Here is a 21059-nt window from a genome sequence, read left to right on the forward strand (position 1 = left end):
GTGGTTAAGCAGAAACCTAAGAGTGCAGCTGTGAGTGAAACGAGAGACAGTCATGCCTGCAGTGTTATTTGTCACAGATCCTTAACAATGCTTTCGTAAATTTGTCTGTCAAGACAAAGATCGCAGCACACGAGCGAGGGATGTCACGTGTCCGCTGTCCGATTTCATCTGAATGCCAGACGCACTTCCGATTTTTAGTCACTCGGTGCGGTAGTAACAGTGAACCGAGATGTGGCAACGCAGCATTTGCAAAGCAAAGCGATGGTTTACTCTCACTCTTTGATTTGCACCTTGGCTATCGAAGAACAAGGAAGTGGAAAGTCAACAGTTAATTCATAGTGCTTCTGTTACAAGCCGAATTGTCGAAACGAAAATGGAAATTTAGTGATGCTCTGCTTCAGGGCTGGAAGAAGTGAACACGAAGCACAATTTCTTATTCGTCCTCCAGCGACACGTGTTTCTGTTTGCATGTAAAGTTAAGGTTATAATTTTGTGTCTTTGAATTAGCTCGGCATATTGCAATGACGATTATTTAAAGAATATTAATCTTAAATATCTTCAACATTTTGCATCCCTGTCAGTAATCGTAGAAATATTAATTTTAATAATCAACAGCCTCAGTTGCACCGTTTACCTAGAATTTACCTAGGTTTCAGTCGGGATAACCCAACATTCTTCAGAATGACAGTAACTACCTTTTGCCCACAGAGGACATCGTCAAGCTAAAACTACAAATCCATAAATTATCGTCAGACTGTAAAACGTATCTGAAACTGCCTCGGCCCCACTTCGTGACCGCGATGCGGCAGCCACGAGTGCTGTACTGGAAGTTCCAATCACATGAAGTGACTCTGGCTACATGCTACTAATATGGCAGTGTCACACAACAGAAACGAATGAACATCGACTTGTGTGTCGACTGTCTGCAGAGGTGTGTTTTTTGATACGTAAAGTATTTGCTTTCCTTCTTCGTGCTGCTCTACACGCAGTTGTCCCACAGCCGCTTCTGTTCCCAGATGAGATGTTCTTCCTTCGCACGCAGATAAACGCAGTGAATTTGATCGAAGCATTGTCAGTTAATTATCTGTTTCAAGATGGCAGCAAAGAATGTCCTCGAAATTTTGGATTTTTCTCCAAGAACGTCGTAAATCTTTAATGCACCATTCAATATATCGTCAATAATATGTCACTTTTTAGGGTAGTGTTTCCACAAATCTTCCCCCCCCCCCCCCCCCCCCAAGCTGGGGTGTGCTGGGTATGAGAAGGTTAAATCTTGTTTGTTGTTGTTCCGTAACTTGAAACATCTAATAGAACTATGGAATATTGATCGTGATGACGTGCCCGTAACAAACCTGCTGGAACTCGGGAATGGAGTCGTCTCTTGTTGGCATGTGGTAGTTTTAGTTTTGTTTCGCCATGAGCGTGTTCCTATGTTACTTATTGTTGTCTGTTATCTTGATGAGGTTCCCAGTACTTGAATGAACCTATTGTACGTTGATACCCTGACTTTTTAAGAAAAGGAAAGAAAGAATGGTTAAGGCGACCGCTCGCGATACGGAAAAAATCATGGTTCGAAACCTGGTACGGCATAATTTTTAAATGTTGTAATCCTATTCTAGAGTCGGAGGTTGGAAGTATTCGTAAGTGTGAATAGTTTTTCTGTGTCCAAAAGCTTATCGAACACCAGTAGCTTCGCCCGAGTGAGTGGCTCAGTTCAGTTTTATTTTTCCCGCCACGTACTTTTCATGTGAGCAGGCGGAACAGGCCTATCTTGTTTTGTTTTCTTTTTTCTAGTATAAATTGCACTTCAAGAGTGGTATGTCACGTGCATAGCGTCTAGATACGAATTTTTTGCAGCATGTCTGGAGAGCATCACGTCGCAGAAACCTCTCAACACTGAGAGCTATGCGAGATTTCTCTAATAGCCAGCAGAAGTGCACTGGCTTCATTTTAGATTCTCTTTCTGCAGAAGCAGCGTCCCTTGACGCAGTGCCACAAACGTGCTGATTTGAATAATTGACGGCAGCGCTAGTGCACCGCGCTAATCTAGCGTTGCCTTCTTTAGATGGCCAGCTAGATGGAGAATTCAAATCAGCTGCTAGCTAGGTAAAACGTCAGGCTATCGATACAAGTCACGAACATCAGCTTTGTGTCTAAACTGAAGTCTAGAGCACGAAACGTCGTTATCACGTTCCATTTTCTCATGCAGCCAATTGGAGAGGCAACGTCCTAGATGTGTTCTATGAATATCAACGTAAACTTGGTTTGCCGGCCGGTGTGGCCGTGCGGTTAAAGGCGCTTCAGTCTGGAACCGCATGACCGCTACGGTCGCCGGTTCGAATCCTGCCTCGGGCATGGATGTGTGTGATGTCCTTAGGTTAGTTAGGTTTAATTAGTTCTAAGTTCTAGGTGACTGATGACCTCAGCAGTTGAGTCGCATAGTGCTCAGAGCCATTTGAACCATTTTTTGTAAACTTGGTTTTCTGCATACAGTAACAAAAAACAATGTGCCCCCTTTTAGAGGCTTCCAATACACTTAAGGTTTATTGTTGCAATAGTGTACATGGAATACATGAAATGATTACATTGAAAGTCTAACCCTTGTTTGTTATGCTGATTATTTTTCACGTAAGAAGTATCTCCCTTTAATATAAGCGGACGCAGTGCTCCATGGTTCCCATTTCTACCGCTATGTGTCTAATTCTTTCAATTAGGCCCGATAAATTGAGATATGGGTAATCAAACCCGCTAGAAAAGATAGTGTTCTAATTTAAAAATGAAGCAACGGATAACGCAACATCGGTGAATGGCCATGGAACAATACGTGCACATTAGGGACTGTAAGACTTTCTTTTTTTTTCGATACTATGAATTTAGTTAGTCGCATAAAGTGCATAATGCATACAATGGATATGCCTGGATTGAAAATTCATAGAATATAGTCATTATCTCAGTGGTATGGATGAAGGATACTGAATAACGTTAAGAGAGAATTTCAATTATCATTCTGAATTATTTCCATAATATTTAAGACTACTACCCTCTGTGACAAAACATACATTAAATCTATTATATTTAAGAAAACGACCACTCTCAGTGACGAAACATTCATGAAGCACTCACTATCTCTTGCATATCGTCATACCGGAAACATAGACAACACTGCGTCGCCAGTTACATCTACTAATGATTAAAATGGGTAAAAATGAATGTTACTGAATGGTGGCCTCTTAACACCATTTAGTTATTGTCACACCTGTTTAACGCGTGGAGTAGGGACGGATATTACCTTTCACTCTCTCAAACATTACTTGTGTTACTACACATGCAGTACCATGCGGATAAGTTCATGTTGAAACCGCGTGTTATGCAACCGCAATGCAACGTGAGCAAACCAGGCCAGGCTTCATGACTCCACATTATCCATGCTATGATTAACGAAAGGCAAATCCAGTGACTACCGTTATGAATGCTGGCAACACGTGGCCAAGTTCGACAACAAAGAAACGAGTAAAATAAACCGTTGAATCATGGAAAATTTATATTGCTTGTATCCAGAACTAAACTATGCAACAAATGAAACATTAATGAACCTATTCGCTACTGACCTAAGAACAAGAACCGTTGGTTCATGCCCTCAATCACCTCGCGCCCAAATCCGCTAGATGAAACACATTAATCTGAAAAATTTCTACAAATAAAATATCGCTGAACGTTTCCCGGTATTAATTCACACCAGAACATGTTTCATAATCAATGTTACCCCAAAAAACCTACAGTATGGATAAATTTTCTCACCAGCCATGGCGAGCGCCGCACCCTTGTGTCCGTCTCGTTCAATTGGCGGCCCCCGAGTCCTAACATGGCACGCTCCAGGACCAACCGCCAACCGTTCAAAAAAACTGGTGGTGGGGGTAGGAACTCAGTGAGAACCAACCTCACAAACTCTGCCCTGCTCATCCCCAGTATCTTTGGAATCACGAACTCACTGCCGAATCTGCTCACGTTATGATGTTGGTGCTGAACTACCCTACTGCTAACATCTTTGACTAACCCAGATTATTATATATTCCATGCATAATTACGTTTATCCATCTACATAAATCACGGGATCAAAGGATGAGAGAGGAGGCGTGACACCAACAGAAGAAAAAAATATACACGGAAGCATTCTTGAATACAGAGGTTGATTAGCTAGAAGAAACATTGAAAGGACGCTCTCGGCGTAAAATGAATTATTAAACATGCATAAATTAATCAGTTAGTTAAATGAAGCGTAAACCTGTGACGTTTCAACATTTACAAATCAACAGCACAGGCGGTTCTGAGGTACCAGATATTGACCCATGCTGAAATATCCGTGTTAGTACCTGGTGTAACCTCCGCGGGAGGCAGCGCAGGCGCTGACTCTGGCATCTGGTCGATGACACAGACAGGGAATACTTTCAGGGAATACTTTATGCCAAGCCCGCTCGACCTATTCACGTAGTTGTGTGCGGATGCTCACACATTGCCCGAACCCTTACGGTAAGCGCGAGTAATGAGTATGGTGCGCAGGGGCACTGCAAATGTAGTGTGTGGACAATAAGTTGGAAGTGTGGGGGTCACTGGGAGCGTGCGAGAGATAAGTCCCTACAGTCGCACTATCGTCTGTGTTGTCGGTGGCTCAATCGGACAGAGCGTCTGCCATGTAAGCAGGAGATCCCGGGTTCGAGTTCCAGTCGGCCCTCGCCTTTTCGACGGTCCCTGTTGCTATTTATCAACGCCTGTAAGAAGCTAAAGATCTGGATTTCATTGTAATTTGGTTCTGTAAGAGTTGTTGTTTGACTAGTCGTACGAATCACTTTTCATCCCATCATATCCCACACGTGCTCGATTCGAGAAAAGTCCAGAGATCGTACTGGCCAGGGAAGTTGCTGCACGTCTTTCAGAGCACGTTAAGTTTCACGGACAGTGTGTGCGCGAGCGTTATCCTGTTGGAAAAATGAATCACCTTCCTCTTGCAAGAACGGCAATATACACTCCTGGAAATGGAAAAAAGAACACATTGACACCGGTGTGTCAGACCCACCATACTTGCTCCGGACACTGCGAGAGGGCTGTACAAGCAATGATCACACGCACGGCACAGCGGACACACCAGGTACCGCGGTGTTGGCCGTCGAATGGCGCTAGCTGCGCAGCATTTGTGCACCGCCGCCGTCAGTGTCAGCCAGTTTGCCGTGGCATACGGAGCTCCATCGCAGTCTTTAACACTGGTAGCATGCCGCGACAGCGTGGACGTGAACCGTATGTGCAGTTGACGGACTTTGAGCGAGGGCGTATAGTGGGCATGCGGGAGGCCGGGTGGACGTACCGCCGAATTGCTCAACACGTGGGGCGTGAGGTCTCCACAGTACATCGATGTTGTCGCCAGTGGTCGGCGGAAGGTGCACGTGCCCGTCGACCTGGGACCGGACCGCAGCGACGCACGGATGCACGTCAAGACCGTAGGATCCTACGCAGTGCCGTAGGGGACCGCACCGCCACTTCCCAGCAAATTAGGGACACTGTTGCTCCTGGGGTATCGGCGAGGACCATTCGCAACCGTCTCCATGAAGCTGGGCTACGGTCCCGCACACCGTTAGGCCGTCTTCCGCTCACGCCCCAACATCGTGCAGCCCGCCTCCAGTGGTTTCGCGACAGGCGTGAATGGAGGGACGAATGGAGACGTGTCGTCTTCAGCGATGAGAGTCGCTTCTGCCTTGGTGCCAATGATGGTCGTATGCGTGTTTGGCGCCGTGCAGGTGAGCGCCACAATCAGGACTGCATACGACCGAGGCACACAGGGCCAACACCCGGCATCATGGTGTGGGTAGCGATCTCCTACACTGGCCGTACATCACTGGTGATCGTCGAGGGGTCACTGAATAGTGCACGGTACATCCAAACCGTCATCGAACCCATCGTTCTACCATTCCTAGACCGGCAAGGGAACTTGCTGTTCCAACAGGACAATGCACGTCCGCATGTATCCCGTGCCACCCAACGTGCTCTAGAAGGTGTAAGTCAACTACCCTGGCCAGCAAGATCTCCGGATCTGTCCCCCATTGAGCATGTGTGGGACTGGATGAAGCGTCGTCTCACGCGGTCTGCACGTCCGGCACGAACGCTGGTCCAACTGAGGCGCCAGGTGGAAATGGCATGGCAAGCCGTTCCACAGGACTACATCCAGCATCTCTATGATCGCCTCCATGGGAGAATAGCAGCCTGCATTGCTGCGAAAGGTGGATATACACTGTACCAGTGCCGACATTGTGCATGCTCTGTTGCCTGTGTCTATGTGCCTGTGATTCTGTCAGTGTGATCATGTGATGTATCTGACCCCAGGAATGTGTCAATAAAGTTTCCCCTTCCTGGGACAATGAATTCACGGTGTTCTTATTTCAATTTCCAGGAGTGTACTTTGTCGAATATGTTCAAGAAAAAAACAAATTTGACTCTTCCAAAAGTGGCAAAAAGACATTAATTGGTGACATAATACGTGAATCATTTTCTTGAGGCTGTTCCAGCGTGGCACTAAACAGGCAACAAAGTTTAATTATGTTCCTGCTCACAGTGCTCACCAATCTTGAAGAATAATTCCACCGCGTTGGACAGACGTGTAGAAGACAAAATGGTAAATGTTTATCCAAAAATTTAAAACGTTAAGATCTTGAAAAAATCCGTCAAGTCCATGAAGCGGATTAAAAGATATTTTACGCTCCGATATTTGGTTGGTGTTTTGAGACAAAACGTGGTTTAGTATAAGGGCATAACAATGACAAAATATGTCTTTAGCATAGATGACTTTGATTAATGCTTGAACCCGTTCAGATATCCAGCCTTAGTCGTCGCACGGTCAAACGTGCCTGCAATTAATTTTTAAATAAATCCGAAATCCGATAAGAAGTGCCGAGTAACATCTACAACCGTGTGGGCATGTGTGACGCTATCTACATCACAGAATCCTTGGAATTTTTTCTTTATCCCACCTTCATATACAAGTGCAATCCCAAAAGTAAGGTCTCCTATTTTTTTATAAGTACATAGACCTGTTTATTTCTACAGTGGTTTACATCAGTCTACAGCTCGAACATTTAGCTATTTTTCGACATAATCACTATTTCTGTCGATGCATTTTTGTAGACGCTATGGCAATTTTTTTATGCCCATGTCATACCAACTCGCCGCCATGCTGTTCAGAAAGTTATGAACCTCTTCTTTCACCTCGTCGTCGGAGCTGAATCGCTTTCCGGCCAAATGTTCTTTTGACCTAGGGAACAGGTGATAGTCACTGGGCGTCAAGTCAGGACTGTAGGATGGGTGGGTGATTGTGTTCCATTGAAACTGTTGCAGGAGAGCAACTGTTTGCCGAGCGATGTGTGGGCGAGCGCTGTCATGGAGAATGTGTACGCCCTTGCTCAACATTCCTCTTCTCCGGTTCTGAATTGCCCGTTTGAGTTTTTCAGAGTCTCACAGTACCTGTCATCGTTAATTGTGGTCCCAGCGATTCAGCTCCGACGACGTGGTGAAAGAAGAGGTTCATAACATTCTGAACAGCATGGCGGCGAGCTGGTATGACATGGGCGTACAAAAACTGCCACAGCGTCTACAAAAATGCATCGACAGAAATGGTAATAATGTCGAGAAATATCTAAATGTTCAAGCTCTAAACTGATGTAAACCATTGTAGAAATAAACAGGTCTATGTACTTATAAAAAAATAGGAGACCTTACTTTTGGGATTACCCTTGTATATAACGCAGGACAATAGAAAACTGTGACTTATTTGCCACATCTGAAGTTTCGTAAGCCATGACGGCTACAAACGTAGCATCCACAATTTCCCGCTTTATAGCTGCTACATGTGGACCTGCGCCTTATATTAGATCATTTTGGATTCGATTAGAAATTCCTTTACACACAGTAGAGGTTTCTAGGTGCTCCACTAAAAGAAGAAAATACTCTACAGGGTCCTTCAACAATTCCACGTAATTTCCATTATTAATAGAACCTGTTGTTTCCTCGTTTCTTTGAAAGGCCAACTCTTGTTTTCCCGGAAAACATCCTGCGTTTCTAAGGCTTTTAAGGATCTCCTTTTTCTGCCTTCCTTTTGATTTTGTAGATGTATTACATTTTGAAGCTAGTCGTGAAAAGCAATTCATGTTCTATTTTCCCCAAAACCAGCTATGGTTGCAGACGATCGTAGATGGTTAACAGAAAGTCCATGCTCGGCTACAGATTTCACTGAATTTCCCAAATGCATGGACCCAGCTTTGGTCCAACTAATATATCTGTCATTTTCAAACAACAGACAACACCAGCAAAACACCGGTCAATGCTTCCGGCTAACCAGATACATTTGTTATAAATATTACACTGACAATATCTAATGAATTTATTCGTGTTTTGGAGGAAGTTCGATAGTTCTAGTATTTGCCGTCCAATGTTAATTATCTCCTTCTTTCTGAGAAAGAATTCGGAGCAAACAGCTTATTTATAATAAAATGTAGACATAGTTCTGTATTATGTTACTGAATACTAACTGCTGTTCCTAGCACCCTGGTACCTTGACATACTTTTCTGCAAATTCGGCAGATCTGCAATCTGAGCATAGCAACACTGCACTATTATTCATATACTCCGTCTCTGTACTCTATGCCCATCCGAAGCTACCATCGCTTGTGACCAAAACACGCACACGACCCGTGGCAAACAGAGCTACACGCACCAGTTCTCTCGCTGTTCAGCTAAGCTATACGGACATTGCTTTGGCTCAGCTCAAAATTATCTTTCAATAATATAACGTAATGCTCGTATTAGTTCTGCGTGTTACAAAGAAATGTAACGTTTTTTAGACATTGTTGAAAAAATGTGTGGTTATAATTACATAATATCATTAGAGGAGTTCAGGATCGACAGGAAAACAAGGTCAATTATTCAACAGGCATTAACAGGTACAACCTCCAAAGTTAAATTAATGAGAGAAACATCAGAAGCAATTCATATCAATACCGGTGTTCGCCAAGGAGATGGAATGTCCCCCCTTCTGTTTAACATGGTTCTGGAAAACATTGTGAGGTCATGAGAAAAGGAAATAAAAGGAATTCAGCTTGGGATTAAAAAAGAGCAGAGAATTAGGTTGAAGTGTCTGACTTTCGCGGGCGATCTTGCCATTCAAACGAACAATAGAGAGGAAGGCAAACTTGCGTTGGAAAAACTACACGAAATCTCACAGAAAACTGGGCTACAAATCTCCTACGAGAAATCGCAGTATATGGAAAACAAACCTGTAGATAATCTCCCCATTACTATTCAATACGGGAAAGTGGCACAAGTTGTCCACTTCTGGGAGAAATAATCCAACCACCAGGACTAAACTCAATAGCCAATAAAGATAGAATCTCCATAATACAAGAAGCATATAATCTCACTTGGAATCACTATAATAAGAAATCAATTTCTGTCAATGTGAAACTAAGGCATTACAACGCAGTAGTCCTACCAGAAGCATTTATGCTGCAGAAACTACAGTGATTCATGGTCATACAAAGATCAGAGAGACTGAAAAGCAAAAAGGAAAAATTCTGAGGAAAATATATGGACCAGTGTTTCGGGAAGGAATTTGGATAAAGAGGCCAACTAGAGAGGTTTACAAGTACATAGAAACAATAACAGACACCATTAAAAAGAGAAGGATGAAATTTTATGGACATATCAGCAGGATGAATAAAAGTAGGCTGACAAGACAAGTCTTTGAGATAGTAAACAAGAGCAAAATCGAGACAAAATGGATCACTGAAGCAGAAGAAGACATTAAAGAACAGAGGATCACACAAGACAACATAAACAATACAGGACAGTTTAGAAACATCATAAAGAAACACACTTTTAAACAAGAACATACGGAGAACAGAACGGGAAAAAGACGGTCGTAAGAACGCAAGAGAGAACACAGTGAATGTATGAAGAGAATTTGGGAAGAACGAAGAAAGAAGAAGAAATCATGACGACTCAAGTTCAATCGCTCTCTCAAAAGGGAATAATAATAATAATAATAATAGTAATAATAATAATAATAATAATGTACCATTACAGCCATTGATGTCAAAGCAATCCCTTAGTTACTTATCGTGAGTGCACACCACTGATAGAGAGTGATGCCTTGGTGCGGAGGTAACTGCTGCCGTAAGCTCGCTCGGAGACCTAAGTAGCGGCCTCGCGGAAGGATACAAGGGACCTATTTTCTGCATGTGAACCTGCCGATGCAGGGGAAGGTGCGGTACGCCAACGACCTCTTGCGTCACTGTGCCACCTGGTGACCAGACCGGAATGCTGTTGTCGCCATCTGCTGGTCTGGCCTTGAGTTCCTGCGCCGTGGGTTCCGTAGGGGCGGAGGTTGCGGCAACCCAAACGACTTAGAAGTTGTGCGGGGTGCCGTCGGCGCCTGATGTTTAGATCACGATGGCAGGTGGATTTAACATCATTGCCCGCACCCTTGGTTCATTCCTCCGGTAAGTGGGCTGTGGAAATCGCGTCCCTTACGATGACATTATGGCCAGCTACCCCTCCTGGAGCTTGATATTTTCTGATAAGCTAGCATAAATATTGACTCACCACCACAGCTCCGCATAGTCGCCCCTGGAGATAATTTGCAGCCGACCGTTGTGGCCGAGCGGTTCTAGGCGCTTCATTCTGGAACCGCCCGACTGCTACGGTCGCAGGTTCGAATCCTGCCTCGGGAATGGATGTATGTGATATCCTCAGATTAGTTAGGTTTAAGTAGTTCTAAGTTCTAGGGGACTGGTGACCTCAGATGTTAAGTCCCATAGTGCTCAGAGCCATTTTTAGATAATTTGCAGCTTCTTCAATGATATGTTTTGCAGTTACCACGACAGCATCCTACCATTTAGCCAACAATCTTTCATGTCATAATAAATTAAATGCAATGCAGCCTGTGGAGGATACTGATTGATGAATATCAAAGTTGGAATTATTGTCAGGTACCTAGTAAGGCAATGTAATTCGAAAAATATGAGAACTTTGTGCTATTGTTGTCATGGTGGCCCTAGTGAAAGTGCGCTGACGTAAAATATCCAGTGTCCGTCGATATCGTTGGATGGCAGTAGTGAATGTTTGCTCAATGCACTGTTTTATTTACATCATTATCGATAATCATGGAGCGAAAGGAATTAAAGGACTTTGTGTCGGCGCTTTATCTGGCTAGCACTAGGTCAGAAAGAGAAGCTGAGTGTCACCATCCGAGAGTCGGGTCATAATCAAGAGGGTCACATATGTCACTTTTTGAGTTTTTGGATTTAATCCAAAGAACTGGTGGTAAGTCTGATGATCAGGATTTCTACGCCGCATTCCGTATTCCCCTCTTCGGACAAACGTTGACGAAGTAAGTTTATTCTGTATTCAAGACACGATCAGATTACCCTCAGCTGAAACCCAATGCATTATCTGAAGCTAGCAATTTCAATCACGAAAAATAATACATATATATGGTGAGACGAAGAGATTAGCACAGCAGGAACAGTTGGACGACAGCATCAATTTATTCGAGACTGTTGGCGATAAGCATAGGGAAACTAACTGCCTATCCGTCACGAGTGGCACACGGCTCACTATTAACGTGCGAGGTTTCTCTCTAACGCGGTCTTTATAGCAGATTGTGCCAGCGTAAATCTATACGTGTCAGAGAAACAGCATTTAAACTAGAGTGAGATTTTCACTCTGCAGCGGAGTGTGCGCTGATTTGAAACTTCCTGGCAGATTAAAGCTGTGTGCCCGACCGAGACTCGAACTCGGGACCTTTGCCTTTCGCGGGCAAGTGCTCTACCATCTGAGCTACCGAAGCACGACTCACGCCCGGTCCTCACAGCTTCACTTCTGCCAGTATCTCGTCTCCTACCTTCCAAACTTTACAGAAGCTCTCCTGCGAACCTGCAGAACTAGCACTCCTGAAAGAAAGGATACTGCGGAGACATGACTTAGCCACAGCCTGGGGGATGTTTCCAGACTGAGATTTTCACTCTGCAGCGGAGTGTGCGCTGATTTGAAACTTCCTGACAGATTAAAACTGTGTGCCCGACCGAGACTCGAACTCTGGACCTTTGCCTTTCGCGGGCAAGTGCTCTACCATCTGAGCTACCGACGCACGACTCACGGCCGGTACTCACAGCTTCACTTCTGCCAGTATCTCGTCTCCTACCTTCCAAACCTTACATAAGCTCTCCTGCGAACCTCCAGAACTAGCACTCCTGAAAGAAAGGATACTGCGGAGACATGGCTTAGCCACAGTCTGGGCGATGTTTCCAGAATGAGATTTTCACTCTGCAGCGGAGTGTGCGCTGATTTGAAACTTCCTGACAGATTAAAACTGTGTGCCCGACCGAGACTTGAACTCGGGATATTTGCCTTTCGCGGGCAAGTGCTCTACCATCTGAGCTACCGAAGCCCGACTCACGGCCGGTCCTCACAGCTTCACTTCTGCCAGTATCTCGTCTCCTACCTTCCAAACCTTACAGAAGCTCTCCTGTTTGCAGTTTTAATCTGCCAGGAAGTTTCAGCATTTAATCTGTTGAAGGACTCCTAACGACTGAAGTAAAGTTCCAGATCTCTTTTTAGGGAAGGGGGGATTTTTGGACGCCATTCCTAGTGATCAGATTTCACCACTACTACAGAAGCTGCTACTCTCAGAGGCAAACCTTACCCTTATGAGCGTATTGTTTTAAAATTTCCTCGGCTGGGTATCTCAGTAACACAGTTTCCCAATGAAATGTTAAACAAAAATGTCTGAACACTTTTCGTTGTGCAGATAAGAGGTGGAATGCGTCCAAATAAACGATTCAGTAAACTGGACGAAATGACTGAGGAACGACTTAGTAAGGAACGGGCGTTCTCCGTTTCCTTCAGGTCGGTCGCCTCGATCTCGTTCGGTCGGTATCGTTCGTTTTCGGGTGTTACTCGTTCCTTGTTCCAGCTCTGCCGTTCCCTCTTCCCACCGTGGTATGGTACAGTGAGCGTCGTTGTTTATTCAATGATCACTCGTTCCTCATTCCACTTCCGCCGTTGTCAGTTCAGTACCGAGTTGCAGTGCCTTCCGGTCATAAAGTTTATCTGTTCTCATTCTGTTTCAAATCGTTTTCGAAATATAGGCTTCTTTGCGTACATATTTCAGCGTCTACAACAAGCAGTTATAATTACATATTAAAAGTAAGACCAGAAGTCCGGAGTCGGAGGAACTAGCATTTTAACATGCTATTATGTATTTTTAAAACATAGTGCCCATAATTCCCACTTTAGCTTTCAAAAATATTATTAATGGCAATATTATATATCAATAACAATGTTTAAATTTGTATATATACATCTTCTACAAGTTGATTTTGCTTATTATTACCCAGGCAAGTTTCGCTGCAGTTACAGCGTCTTCAGTGGGTTTTATGTTATCTTCTATAAAAGAGAAAAAATGCTTTTTACTACTAGTACTCGTATTAATTTGACTTTATAAAGTCAGTATATACATGTCTGAAAAACGAATGAAGTTTTGTATATATACCTTGTTACCACACGCTGTAGATTTCCTAGATTTTATGCAATTCAATGTAGCTGTTTTGCTTCACAGTTTGTCATGTGCAACCACACAGAACTTATTGTTCTACAGTAAGTTCTACACAGTTGCAGATGACAAACTGTGAATTCCAGGAAGTATGGTGGGGGAGAAGCAAAACTACACTCCTCACCCTCTAAAAAAATTATTTTTCACGAACCAAACTCGTATCATGCGACGCCACACAGATATTTGTATGGATTCAGTATCAGTCTGAGGTCAGACGGAACTTGTAATGTATACTGACTAGTAGCAAGCGTACCCAGAACCACTAATCGTGAGATCTGAAAACTATTTATTTCGAAGTTCGCCACACGGAACTAATACCATTTGCTCATGAGCGAGCGTTTACACAGGATTTTGGAAACGATTGTTTATGGGATCTGAAGTTCAGGACTTTCTCGACGTGTTGATTTCTGTGGGATTCGCTGTAATGCTGCTCGGACGCGATCAGTATTCTGATCTGACACAAAGGTCGACCAGAACTTTTGCCTTTGCTATTGCAGCCCTTTTCGTCAAACGGCATGTACCAGGAATAAACGGAGAGTCTGTTGGGTGTCTCCAGGTGACATGCTTCTTGAATAGCTGTTATTGATTCCTTTCTTGCTAACTGAAGGACACACCTACTCTTCTTTTGGGGTGTACTTGCCATTTTCTACACTAGCACTCTCTGGCGACGGCAACTTGCATTAATACATAAAAAAATACCAGAAATGCTCTGTTAACTGGTTAAGGTTGGAAGCGAAGAAGTTGTACCGTTCCATCTATATGAATTTTTGAAAGTATAAAGTTCTTTTGTGCTCACTCTGTATATTCCTCCACTCAGCACTATATTTTAACGAGAAGAATTTGTTACCTCTTTTTGAATTTCTGTGACAACTACATTGCCAAAAAAGAGGAAATAGGGTAACATGTCTATGTGCGTCTGCCATACACCACTGGGCAATAACTGAGGACTGCGTGTTTTTTCAAATTATATCTTGTACTTTAACACAACCAAACATCGTTACATCCTCTACAGTTTACATAATAAGAATTGAAATGTTCGCCAGGTGTCGAAAAAAAAGTGAAAACAATCGTTCATCCCGTCATCCTGGATGCTTTTGATTAGATTTTGCGAGCTTCAATGACGTATCTTTCGGTCAACGTTTATCACAGCCTGAATCCTACGTGTCTTGCTCCGTACTAGTCTATAGAGGTCATCGTGTGGTATCCGTTCCCATTCTCCAATGAGAGACTTAAGACTTCGTAGAGCGTCTGTGGGGGAACAGGCCGACCACGAACACGGCTGTCAAGCATGTCTCACATTCGCACGATGGGATTTAGGTCGGGACTCACCGCCGGCCCTTCCTTTACTTCATTGTCCTGGTTTCGCGAAACATCACTGATGGCATCCTCCATATAGGCCCTGGCTTTATAAGGAATTCAGGCGACCACCATATGCAGAAACCACCACATGGTCCAATAGGATATGTTAGATGTACCGCCCGACGGCAAGGCGACCATAGACAACAACAAGATCCGTATAGCTGTCAACACTAAAGCCTCCTCACAACGTCAGAGAACATTGGAACTCTGTCAGTTTCCTGGGTGACATTTGACAGGCATCGCTCAAAAGTGTTCAAAGGGCTCTAAGCACTATGGGACTTAACATCTGGGGTCACCAGTCCCCTAGACTTAGAACTACCTAAACGTAACTAACCTAAGGACATCACACACATCCATGCCCGAGGCAGGACTCGAACCTGCGACCGTAGCAGCAGCGCGGTTCCGGAATGAAGCGCCTAGAACCGATTGGTCACAGCGGCCGGCAGGTACCGCTCACCTCGGGTACCCATGCACGAGCACGGCCATCACCTTGCGTCAGAGGACGTCTGGACTCGTATGTGAACAACGCATTTCGCCAGTATGAAATTGCCAGTTGACATGGGAAGAGCAAAACCTAAGGCGAGCTGCAAGATGTTGCGTCAAGCGTGGTACCTCGAACTAGACTTCTGGGTCGTAAGGTCCTTTGTCGTAACCTGCTAATTATGGTCTGATCGGACACAGCGTCTCGTCTCCTGTGGCCCTTCTGAGCTCGCCTTGCGCTGTCCAGGTGCTATCCGTACGATGCCGCAACGCAGAGATGGCTCAGATATCACTCTTCACATAGGGGTCATAATGCGTCAGCGACCCTGTCCAACTCGCCTAGTGTACTGATCAACCTCCCTGTAGGGTGTCCGCAACCTGTGGATGACGCATGGAGAGGCATTGGCATCTGCAACAACACCAACGAAAGTACGTCCTTCTTGGATCAAACAGACCGTCCTTGCAAATTAGGCATTGCTTTAAGATGTCACGTTTTTGGTTGAATACAACGTACACAGATGACAACTGTCATCTGCCTGCCTCACTGGAAAACACTGGAACATCAGTACTTACTTTCTTCGGAGAGGTCATCGGAGACTACAATGCATAATACAGCCAATAGATGGCGAATAATATTAATTGTTGCCTACATTGAAGGAGAAGATTTGAAGCTACGCAAAACAATAAGACCACAGGTACCGCCTATATCAAAATAGATATAACGTACCGGACGTTGACAAAAGTATACCCCTAATTCCTTTGAACAGTGTATATCGAGCTGCAAGCTATGCAGATAACATGAATGTTTCTTACTATCTCTGTTACCTTTACATCTCTCAGTATTTTCTTCTATATCAATGTCGAGGTGGAGGAACGATATTCTGTTTTTACTGTGACTGGGCAATCAGCGTGTAATGGAATAACGAGAATGTAAATCAAGGAACAAATGTAAAGGTAATGCACTTATGGAAACGTCCATAATAGCCACACGGATTGGTAACGCCCCTTCCTAGTGATTACATGGTCCGCAGTTTCTCTCCCTTCCCACTCGCAATATACTCGCGATATCTTGTTGTGGCCGCGAATACAGCCGCAACACTGCAAATGATGTGTTGGACGTGCGGAATTACAAGCGTTTCCAATTTGCGTACCCAGTGAAACTTATAATCAAATTCCCCTGCGTTTGTGTGCAATGCATCCTCATAAACATCTCATCTCTCTAGGGTGAATCTGTTCTGTAATTATCACGAATTAGTTTCCTGTGTCTGGCGAAACAGTCCTACGATTCTACAGGGGCAGCTGTTTTATTCAAGAAATTTCGTTTTTTCTGTTGAGAACAGTTTCTGTTCGAAGAATGGAGGTTAGAGGAGGTAATTGAAAAATAAGATTAATAATCAAAGGAGCAACGAAGACTAATAGAAGGGTTGTTCATAGCTGACTGAGGTTTTGCTCTGTACATCGGAAATGGAGCGTGTAAAACTCACTGTTGTATATCGGACAAGCCAGTGGCCCAAAAAACATTAATGCTAAACTTTGTAAAGATGTTGGTACGTTGCAGAAATATTACTTTTATATTTGTGGACGTGAGATGCAAACAGAGAAGTATCTCCAAAAAATGAATGCTAATGAAAGTTATATTGATGTTCAAGAAAGGAAATTAAATGGACCCAAGCAACTACAGAGGAATAAATTTACTGAAAATGGAATATAGCACTTATGCCAAATAACTGTGGCGCAAATTATCAAATTTTCTGTAGTCGTCTTCGACGAATACCATATTGGATTCCTCGGAGGTTACTCATCTATCGAGACTATATTCAGCACACAACAGAGGATTCATCATCATCAGTGTTCTGCCAAAAGGCAGGTTTTCACACGGTCGTTCTCGAGTCTGTCCGGTCTTCTGCCATCCTCTTCAGGTCTGCATAGTTTCCTCTTCCCTTTATGTCGTCTATCATCGTTTATATCCTTCTTCCTCTCAGTCTTCTCCCACAAACCAATCCTTCAAAAGCATCTGCTAGCAAGCACTCCCTCCTCAATGAATGTCTCAACCAGTTCTTTTTCCTTTCTGTTACAACCTTCAGCAGACATCTTCTCTCACCAACCCTCTCCAATACTCTTTCATTGCTTACTCTTTCCATCCAGCTTATTCTCTCCATTCTTCACCACATCCACATCTCAAATGCTTTTTTCATCCTCTCGTCTCAGCGTCCATGTTTCTGCCCCATATAGTGTCACACTCCAGACAAAACTTTTGCCAAGCCTTTTCCTTAGACCTTTATCTAATTTTCCACATAAGAGTCTCCTCTTTCTGTTGAATGCCTGCTTCGCTATGGCTATTCGAGTTTTCACCTGCTTGTGACATCTCACGTCTTTAGTTATTGTGGTTCCAAGATATTTAAATGCACTTACTTGGCTAATGGTAGATTTTCCCTATTTTAATATTGGACAGCCTGCGTCTTGTACTGATGACCATACTCTTTGGCCTCAGGATGCGTCTTATCAACCAAATCCTTCTTTTAGTCAATTCATGCCATAAACTACTTTTTTGCCAACTACATTCAGTATCTCTTAATTAGTTATTCGATTTGCCCGCATAACCTTAAATATTCTTCTGTACTCTAAATTTCTTTCTTGTTAGAACTGTGTATCACCTAAGTTCACTTCCAAACAAGGCTACACTTCATACAAACACTTAACTTTATATACAGTATTAACAAATTTACCTTTCACAGAAACGCTTTTCTAGATATGGCCGGTCTGCAGTTTATATCCTTTCTGCCTCGGTTAGCGTCAGTTATTTTGCTGCCCGAATAACAAAACTCTTGGACTGTTTTTAGTGTCTCCGTCCGTAATCTAATTCTTGCGGTATCGGCTGCTATCCGGACGGGCACATTTTCAGAAACGCGCGGCGCCAATGACGCGGCATGATGTCCCTGCCACAACCGATTACGCCGCTGCCAATGAGCTGCAAGCTCCAGAGTTTGAGCGGCGGGTGTACGCAAGTTCGAACATTCACGTACTGACCCCGTTCCATGTGTTTGCCAGTTGAATAACATTTACAGAGTTTCACAGTGGTCAGGATTCGATATCTTCTGATTGGACATTGTTTTGAAGAGTAACAGATTTATAATTTTTTTGTGTTGCTGTTGTGGTCTTCAGTCCGCAGACTGGTTTGATGCAGCTCTCCATGCAACTCTATCCTGTTCAAGCCTCGTCATCTCCGAGTAACTACTACAACCTACATCATTCTCAATCTGCTTAGTGTATTCATCTCTTAGTCACCCTCTACGACTTTTACCCCACACACTTCCCTCCAGTACTAAATTTGAGATCCTTTGATGTCTCAGAATGTGTCCTGCCAAAGTATTCCTTCTTTTGGTCAGGTTGTACTACAAATTTCTCTTCTCCCCTAATTCTGTTCAGTACCTCCTGATCAGTTACATGTTCTACTCATCTAATCTTCATTATTCTTCTCTAGCACCACATTTCAAAAGCTTCTATTCTCTTCTTGTCCAAACTATGTATCGTACATGTTTCACTTCCATACATGGCTACACTCCGTACAAATTCTTTCAGGAAGGTCTTCCTAACACTTAAATCCATACTCGACCTTAGGAAATTTCTCTTCATTAGAAACGTTTTTCTTGCCATTGTCAGTCTGCGTTTAATATCCTCTCTACTTCGACCATCACCAGTTATTTCGCTCCCCAAATAGCGAAACTCATATACTACTTTAAGTGTCTCATTTCCTAATTTGATTCCCTCAGCATCACCTGATTTAATTCGACTACATTTCATTATCCTCGTTTTACTTTTGTTGATTTTCATCTTATATCCTCCTTTGAAGATACAGTCCATTCTGTTCAACTACTCTTCCAAGTCGTTTGCTGTTTCTGTCAAAATTGCAAATATCATCCTCAAACCTCAAAGTTTTTATTTCTTCTCCCTGGACTTTAATTGAAATTCCAAATTTTTCTTATGTTTCTTTTACTGCTTGCTCAGTATACAGATTGAATAACGTCAGGAATAGGCTACAACCCCGTATGACTCCCTTCTCAACCACAGCTTCCCTTTCGTGCTCCTCGACTCTTATAACAGCCCTCTGGTTTCTGTATAAATGTAAATACCCGTTTGTTCCCTATATTTTACCTCTGTTACCTTTAGAATCTTTTCTATATGCACATATTCCTACATTCAAAGCTATTGTTAGCAAATGACGCTGCAAATACAGCAACAGTGGTATGTGTTCCATTTGATATTTTATGTAGAATAAATTAATATCTGAATTCTCTGTTCATGAACGGCATCTGTTCCTCGCTCCTAAGTTCCACGTCACAAACTCGAGCAGGAGGACATCGAAATAATTTCCAAACTACAATGTAAAAACATGTGGTTCACTGACCGCTTAATCTTTACGAAGGGCGTAACCGAACCAGATCGAACTTCAAAAGACCACGAACTATACTCTGTTTGCCTATTTAAATGTGATCTTCACACAATGCAAATATATCTAACATAGTGTTTTGACAATTTACGGGCAAATAGTACTTTATCACTTGTTAAACACAGTAAAATCATCAACTGCGATTTATTTTTTATACATGTCAAAATCTGACGTATGTGAACATTGTATTTCAATAAGCAAGCAGAGCATGGTTCGTGATGTTCTGAAGTTAGGTCTGGTTCAGTTAGGGCGTTCGTAAGGATTAAGCGGACAGTGAGTCATATGTTTTCATGCTGTAGTTTGAAAATTATTTCTGTGTCCACCTATTCGGGTGTGGGACGTAGAAAATGTTTGAATATTTCAGTTTGAAATATCGTTGACTGAATTCTGTCGTGCTAAATTGGTAATTGTATATAGTCTTGACTGAATTTATAAAATTCAATTAAGTTTGAGGTATGTGGGTGCACCTCACAGTGCTATTGGGTTACATCCATTGTTACCTGCGAACTGTCTGATTGCTCTGCTGTCAGTTAACTGATATCTTATTGCATTCTGTGCTTTAATAAAGTATTCATCGATCGTCCATTTGACAAACCATGTGAATAATCGATGCTCTTATAAGGACTTAAAGCCACATTGCACAAGTGAATCACTGATCTTTGCAGATGAACCACATACAAATTTAAGGTGATGTACTCGCCCACTGGTGGTTAGGTAATCTATCTCTTTTTAACTGATTACTGATTTCACTATATTTATCAGTTACCAATACCCCAAATAACGTATTAGCTTCGGCTCCAGCGATGGGCCAATGAAGCGTTTGATTAGCTGTGTGTGTGTAGGGTGTAGCTCATGTAGGTTCTGTTTTGGGGGTGTTTTTGAACCACTCATTCTGGTTACGGATGCTTATTTCAACATTATCGATGACGAAATGTTGCCCTACCTTATACATTATCGTGATGGGTAAACTGTGTTCACTTCCATTTTCTAAGACGAGGCCAGCCATATTCACAGGGCCGCACGCATTCACTCCTAGTCTGACGAACACGTAGGCACCCTGCCGTACCTCATCTGGGCTTTTAAAAAACGTGATGGTAATTCACAGAAAATGTTTCGGACTATTTG

This window comes from Schistocerca serialis, chromosome 9 (assembly GCF_023864345.2).
Source record: "Schistocerca serialis cubense isolate TAMUIC-IGC-003099 chromosome 9, iqSchSeri2.2, whole genome shotgun sequence".
Taxonomy (NCBI): domain Eukaryota; kingdom Metazoa; phylum Arthropoda; class Insecta; order Orthoptera; family Acrididae; genus Schistocerca; species Schistocerca serialis.